The 6,581-nt window shown below is 42.6% G+C and overlaps 1 pseudogene across 1 annotated transcript; it reads left to right on the top strand.

Annotated features, from left to right (window-relative positions):
• The first annotated feature begins 210 nt into the window (after positions 1-210).
• LOC308650207 (F-actin-capping protein subunit alpha-1-like) lies at positions 211-1,242 on the top strand (annotated as a pseudogene). Its single transcript has one exon. The product of its transcript is annotated as an F-actin-capping protein subunit alpha-1-like (transcript).
• The last annotated feature ends 5,339 nt before the right edge of the window (positions 1,243-6,581 follow it).

Genomic DNA, 6,581 nt, shown 5'->3' with positions numbered 1-6,581 from the left:
GACTTGGGTATAGATCTCCTTGTAATACACAGGCGCCTGTGCGCACTCGACCTTCTCCCTGCCTGCACCAGCCTGCACGCTCCGCAAGAGGAAGAATTTCTCTCGCCTTCATTTTGTACTCACTTCCTGCGTCAGTGTGCGGTGCCTACTGGGTGCTTGTTAAATATCTGTTGAACATGTGAGAGATAAAAAGAAGCAGATTCAGAGCAGACCAAGATGGCCCACTTGGAGGAGGATCGGATGTCGGGTGAGGAGAAAGTATGCGTAGCTGCTAAATTCACCACTCATGCACCCCCAGGGGAGTTCAGTGAAGTATTCAATGATGTCCGGCTACTACTTAACAATGACAATCTCCTCAGGGAAGGAGCAGCACATGCATTTGCCCAGTATAACATGGACCAGTTCACACCTGTGGAGATAGAAGGATATGAAGAACAGGTCTTAATTACAGAGCATGGTGACCTGGGGAATAGCCAATTTTTAGATCCAAGAAACAAAATTTCCTTTAAGTTTGATCACTTACGGTACGGAAAGAAGCAAGTGACCCTCAACCAGAAGAAGTAGATGGAGGTTTGAAGTCTTGGAGAGAATCCTGTGACAATGCTTTAAGAGCCTATGTGAAAGATCATTATTCCAACGGCTTCTGTACTTGTTTATGCTAAAACTATAGATGGGCAACAGACTATTATTGCATGTATTAAAAGCCTCCAGTTTCAGCCTAAAAACTTCTGGAATGGTCGTTGGAGATCAGAGTGGAAGTTCACTATTACACCATCTACAGCCCAGGTGGTTGGAATGCTCAAGATTCAGGTTCACTATTATGAAGATGGCAATGTTCACTTGGTTAATCTTAAAGTTGTATAAGATTTAGTAACTGTTTCGAATGAAGTCCAAACTGCCAAGGAGTTTATTAAAATCATAGAGTGCAGAAAATGAATATCAGACTGCAGTTAGTGAAAACCACCAAACAATATCAGACACCACATTCAAGGCCTTGCGCCGGCAGCTTCCAGTTACCCGCCCCCAAATCGACTGGAACAAGATACTCAGCTACAAGTTTGCAAAGAAATGCAGAGTGTTTAAAGGCTGACTGTAGGATTCTTCAGTATGTAGATAGAAAAGGTTTCAACATGTGGTCAAATGATAAATAAGTGATTGATAAACAAGAGTGATATTTTGCTAGGGCTTTCAAAGTTAATAGACTTTTTTTTTAGCCTCATGAAATACTGTTGAACCTATAGCATTGACCTCATCTTTTTGTGTTCTTTGCCTTATATTTTTCTGTTATCTCTATATCTACTTGCAAATCTTTTTTTTTTCCTTTTTGTTAATTCTGCTACACTTAGAGTTGAAGAGAGATCCATCTCCGTACTTTTACCCTGTGCTCCAAAGCACTTCTGGTACTTCAGTGCTTTTGACTAATCCACCAACAGCCAAGGAGGCTCTGCTGCAACTCGTAGCTAAATGGAAGACACATTCATCCTTCTCCTTCTGACTGGCATTTATAGCATCTCATAACTATACTTTTGAAAAGTTTGGATTGAGGATTTTCAGGTCCATTTTGCGGGGCAAAGGAGGTTTTCTGGAAATTCCATGCCAGCCAGCTTCTCTGGGGGGCACTTGTGTTTAAATCCAAAGACTTGAACCACATGGAACGTTTGCTTTCTTCATTGCCTCATTGTCTTCTTCCCATTTAGTACCATTGTCGTTATAGACATCTGCATTTTTGGAAGAGTCTCATTCAGGTATTATTTTTTTTAAGTATCCAAGAACTGCAGACATACTGTGGATGTAGTAGAGTATAAAACTTGAAATATGCAGATGCTGAAGGAATAATTCGTATCTTGCGCTTTAACACTTTGTGGCATGATTGTACTATAAGCAAATGAATCAACTCTGTACATCATAAAAACTTAAGATGAACCAAAGTGAAAAGGTAACTTCCAGGCAGTAGCTTTCTACTGCAACCTGTTATTTAAGGGAATACTAGTGTTTTCTAAATAGGATGTAAAAGTTGTTAAAACTTGTTCCAAGTTACTCTTCCTCAGTCCCGCCTGCCAAGAAATCAAGTGTAACTGTGATATAGCAACCCTTCCCAGGTATAGTGACAGGTATGTGTGTGATCTCAAAATACACAGGTGACATAGATATGATAGGACAACTGGTAATGCTGGATTCATTTACATTGTTTACACTTCTATGACCAGGCCTTAAGGGAAGGTCAGTTTTTTAAAACCAAGTAGTGTCTTCCTACCTGTCTCCAAATAAATACATGTCAAACAAGAAGGGTGTTGGTGCTTCGGCTTTGTCTTTGCTCAGTATATAGCCGAGCAAGAGTTTGTTTCCAAGTGAATGCTGTGTAAGCATTTTTGTTTATTTCAAATAAAATATATTTGTATTATTTGTCAAAAAATAAAAAAAGAAGAAGAAGAAGAGGCAGATTCAGTAAGAGAAGGGCAGAGAGAAGCTCACAGGAAGAAGCCCTGATAGCACCGGGATCAGCAGCAGCAGCCCTGTGGAGCTTGTCTGTCACACCATGGGGCTGGGACAAGAGCTGTACCCTGCACAACACGCCCCCTTTCTCCCTGGCGAGTCCTTGACCCCTCTCTAAGAGGCAATTTTGAGTTTGAGATGCAAGGTGCGCCATCCTAGACAGATCATTGTCTTTGTCAGCCTTATTTATTTTTATCTGTAGGATGAGAATTCTGTGCTTCTTACCTGATAGAGACTCAGTGTGACCCCTTGCACCAGGCTCTCAGAGAGTCCTGTGCGGAGCACATGCTCACTGAACACTGTCTCTCGATGGCTGTGGTGTTGGTGGCAGGAGATCTGTGATCTCTGGGACGGATCTCTTGCCGGTGTCATAGAAAGGGTTTATGCCCTAGACCAGAGATGGGACCTGCAAATGACTCAACCTTTTCTTCATTCTGAGCCTGTGTCTTTAGGTAATGATCTGAGTGGAGACGAATTTTATTGTTCTAATCAGAGCCAAGCTTGCTCTTTGTTTTGATGGGGTGGAGTATTTTCCCCTGGAAACAGGCACAGGAGGATTCGCAATGCAGCATGGTATAGTGGCCCCCGGCCTGAGCCCTGGAGCTATCATGGGGTTCACTTTGTGGCCCCCCAACATACCAGCTGTGATGCTGAGCAGTTATATAACTGCTCCCTGCCCCGATTTCACCTGGGATATGGAGATGATGATGATGATGATGATGATGATAGGCCAACTCTACTGTGCTCAATTTATCTTAGTAGATGCCCTTTCAGGCAAAGCACATGAACTGGACATGTCACAATTGTCATGCAACTGCCCAGATATTATTGTCATGTCTCTGGATAATAAAGCAAGATGGTGTCCGGTGGAACTGGAAATCATGGCACTAAGAATTGGATGACATAGCTAACCAATGCCAGTTTTTCCAGCTACTTAAAGCAACTACTCTTAGCTTCAAGGTGTCAGGCCTTCCCATAATGGAACAAGATCTCTCCTTGGGGACAGAGAGGATCCCACTGCTGCCAGTCTGAGACCACTTTCCATCACAAACTGGGGAGACCTGTGAATTCTCCTTCCTCAGGAATCTCCTCAGCTTGATATTCTTTTTTAACATTTGCTGAAAATGTATTTTTTGAGCTCAACAGAAAACTGTGGCCTTAAAGATTTATGTCTCATGACCTGGAGGGAGATGTCCAAGTAAGCTGTATGTGACTGGATGACTTTGTTCTTGCTGTTTTTCTGTTTCCTACAATGCACAATGTTTCCTATCTTTTAAAAGATAGAAGCTATTAAAAAAAGAAAGAAAGAAAAGATTAATGTGTCAGGATACTCAGTTCCACCAAGCCTCCAACCTTCATTTAGAGGATCACTTTTGGAGTAAACATTTTTCATTTGGGTGCCTTTCATTTACTTCCCAGAGGAAGTAAATACCCAGCTGGTGAATGTATGACTATGGGCCATGGGCAACATGGTGGGTGGACACAGTGCTTCCAAAGCCAGAGTTGGACACAACCCATTCATTTTCTGCAGAGGGAGAGGGAGTTAGTTAGCATTTCCTTTCTGCCATGAGATACGCAGACTGGACAGGATCTGCTCTGGCAGATCTGACATTGGGCCCAGCTCCTTGTGGTGCCTGGCAGATATCTCAGGGTGACCTTGACTGCAGGCTAGTTGTCTGCATTTCAAGGAGAAGAAGAAACATGGATATTTCTTTGAAAAAAAAAAACAAAACGTGTCTTCAAAATTCCAGTTGGCCTTTTAGCTACCTTGAGGTGAGTGGCATTGCCCCACGTCTCCCACACACACCAGGTGAGGGAACACGTGTGGCAATACACAGGTACAAGTAAGAGGAACCCCAGGAACCTGGGGCAGAAGACTGTGAGGATGCACAACCACCTTGCATGTCGCAGGATCTGCATTTCTGTGTGTAAGGGCCAGCAGAAATGGGGTGTGCACATTTCCTTCTCTGTGAGCTGTCTCTCCCTTGACAGTTCTGTGGCATCTCTCAGAAGCAGGATTGACTTCAAAGATGAATTGACTCAAAGCCATTAAGTTTGTAGCCTGTGCTGTGTCTGGAGGCAACACTGTTAGGGGAAAAAAATGCAAAAAGTGATGGGTGCGTGGCACACGCCTGTAATCCCAGTAACTCTGGAGGCTGAGGCAGGAGAATCACAAGTTCAAAGACAGCCTCTGTAACTTAGCAAGGCCCTGAGCAACTTAGTGAGACACTGTCTCTAAATAAAATATAAAAGAAATTCAGGATATTAAAGAGACTCTGAGGCATTCCAGAGCTGTGGAGCAGTGGTGCATTCCCATGCTGTTAGAGCCCGGCAGCCACTGCTGTCAAGGTCAGCCTGTCCTTGCCATTCCTCAGTGACATCAAAACAGTGCCCAGATAAAGACTAGCAGTTTGACTGATCCCTGCTGTATACTGAAGTTTGTGGAGTGAACTACAAAAGGCTACTAATACTTTGACTTTCTCCGGTGCAAAGATTTGTGGGAGATGAAATCAAAGTTGAACTGAAATCACTGTTAAAGAAAAATTAATGTCTAACATTTCCTCCTTTCCATTTTTTAAAATTCTTTTTTATCTAAAAATCATAGATGGACATAATATCTTTATTTTATTTATTTATTTTTATGTGGCTCTGAGGATTGAACCCAGTGCCTCACATGTGCAAGGCAAGCGCTCTGTCACTGAGCTATAGCCCCAGCCCTAGGATTTTATTCTTAAGTGCATCATTGTTATTGCATTTATTACACTGGAAAATATCAAATCATTACCCACAGTTGTACTTGGGGGCAGGGCAATTTGCTAACTCATTTTCCCCCTGCATTTTGTTTAATCTTCATTATTGTTTTGCATCTTCTTTGAGTAACCTTGCACTACATATATTTCAGGTATGCAATTTGATGAATGTAATATCCATAACTGTATTTAATCTCCATGAAACCATGACCCACATCAAGTATCACCTGCAAAAGTTCCTCCCTTCTCTCCCCATCTCCAGTCTATCATTACAAATCTTGCATTTCTTTGATCTGCCACTAGGTACACATCTTCTCTGTCATTAGGAGGCTGTAATCCTCAACTGGCGGAACTCATGGACCATCTCTTGGTTGATGGTACCTTAGATGTCAGTTACAGTGAGACCATCTTTCTTGGGCTGTCTTTCTTCCGCCCCTGACGGTTTCCTCTTAGGCTGGCTACCAGCATCACGAGGAGGAGAGGGACAATTCCTGTGGCAGCATCATTTGAATGTGTGCGGGTGTAGAGAATAGCGATGAGAAATGACAAGGACAGGCTTTGAAACACAAGGTTTGAAAGGTGATTAGTACTTGCACATGTCTTACTGGAGTCCCATATAACTGAATTTCCCTTCAATTCATAGGTCTTAAAAGTTTTGAGAGGACATAGTCCTGAAAAAAATCACGTGGGGCATGTATCTCCATGCGGTAGTAAACATGCACAAAGGCATACTAAAATTCCACACGTGGAGCTGTCTTCTATGTTGAAGTTGATTGAAGCACATTGACGGTCTGGACATTTAGAAAAATAGGGCTGGACAGTAAATATAGTGTTTTTTTTGGGGGGTGGATGGGGGTTCCTTGGATTGAACTCAGGAGCACTCAAACCCTGAGCCACATCCCCAGCCCTATTTTGTATTTTATTTAGAGACAGAGTCTCACTGAGTTGCTTAGGACTTTGCCATTGCTGAGGCTGGCTTTGAACTCGAAATCCTCCTGCCTCAGCCTCTTGAGTCCCTGGGATTACAGGCATGTGCTGGAAGAGGTCTTCAAAAATACTTTATTGTATTTTTTTTTAACCTATGAAAACATTCTAAAGGAAAATATTTTTTCAACAATATTTTTTCTACCAAATAAACTGGATTAAAATTAGTGAAAAAACTTTTCACCTAAATGGTAAAATATTCTAACCTTAGTCAAGAGTATTTTAGAAGTTAGCAATTTCATAACCAGGGTGGGCGTTGGTTGTGTAGGGCCAGGGAGCCCTGGAGTCCCCTGACTAGGTGCTGGGGCTGCTGAGCAAGGGTGGAGCAATTTAGAGCACCTGTCCCCGGATCTT

The sequence above is a fragment of the Spermophilus citellus genome (genome assembly GCF_964194105.1).
Source record: "Spermophilus citellus genome assembly, chromosome: 5".
Lineage (NCBI taxonomy): Eukaryota > Metazoa > Chordata > Mammalia > Rodentia > Sciuridae > Spermophilus > Spermophilus citellus.
The sequence above is the reverse complement of the archived record's forward strand: the minus strand, read 5'-3'. Positions and strand labels throughout refer to the sequence as shown.